Here is a 922-nt window from a genome sequence, read left to right on the forward strand (position 1 = left end):
GGATCGAGTCCCGCATCGGGCTCCCTGCTCCGCAGGGAGCCTGCTTCTCTCTGCCTCTGCCTCTCTCTCTCTCTCCCTGTCTGTCATGAATAAATAAATAAAATCTTAAAAAAAAAAAAACAACGTAGCAGAATCTGTAGAACACGTTGTGATGAGTCTGGAATGACCAGGAAAATTGTTCTTTCTGATAGATTTCCAATGGCTATTTTATGATAAAATATTTCAGAGGGTGGTCAAAATTAAAAACAAATCAACTGTGTTTTCTTTATGAAGTTGATGAGGAAAACAAAGGCAAGAGAAATGTAGCTTAAATTAAAATCTCCTTACAGCTTGCAGCCCACGGATAGATCCCTGAGACATGCAGCATGTGACCTTCCTCAAGGAACTCATGGCTCTCTTAATGCTGATGTTTTGCTGGAGACCAAAAGTAACCTTATCTTTTTTTTTTTTTTAAGATTTTATTTCTTTATTTGACAGAGAGAGAGAGAGCACAAATAGGCAGAGCTGCAGGCAGAGGGAGAGAGAGAAACAGGCTCTCCGCTGAGCAGGGAGCCCAACGCAGGGCCCTGAGATCATGACCTGAGCTGAAGGCAGATGCTTAACCGACTGAGCCACCCAGGCGCCCCCAAAAGTAACCTTATCTAACAGCAGCTAGCATCTCAAGGCCCTGAAAACCTTTCTTCAAAATTCCTTGGAAACTTACTCTAACCCTCTTTTCCCCTCCCTCCACAAGCTTAAAAGTATATAATCAGTCACTCCTCACAATCGCTGTGCAGCTCTCTCTGCCCACGGATCCTGTCCCCGGGCCATAATAAAAACACCTTTCTGTACTGTAACATGTCTCAAGAATTCTTTCTAGACTGTTGGGTTTGAGGATCCCGCCTCATATTTTGGTGGCCCTGGTGTGGGGGGTTCTGCATCT

Source organism: Mirounga angustirostris, unplaced genomic scaffold (assembly GCF_029215605.1).
Source record: "Mirounga angustirostris isolate CCGP_5_RB_7025 unplaced genomic scaffold, mMirAng1.0.hap1 SCAF_1, whole genome shotgun sequence".
Classification (NCBI taxonomy): Eukaryota; Metazoa; Chordata; class Mammalia; order Carnivora; family Phocidae; genus Mirounga; species Mirounga angustirostris.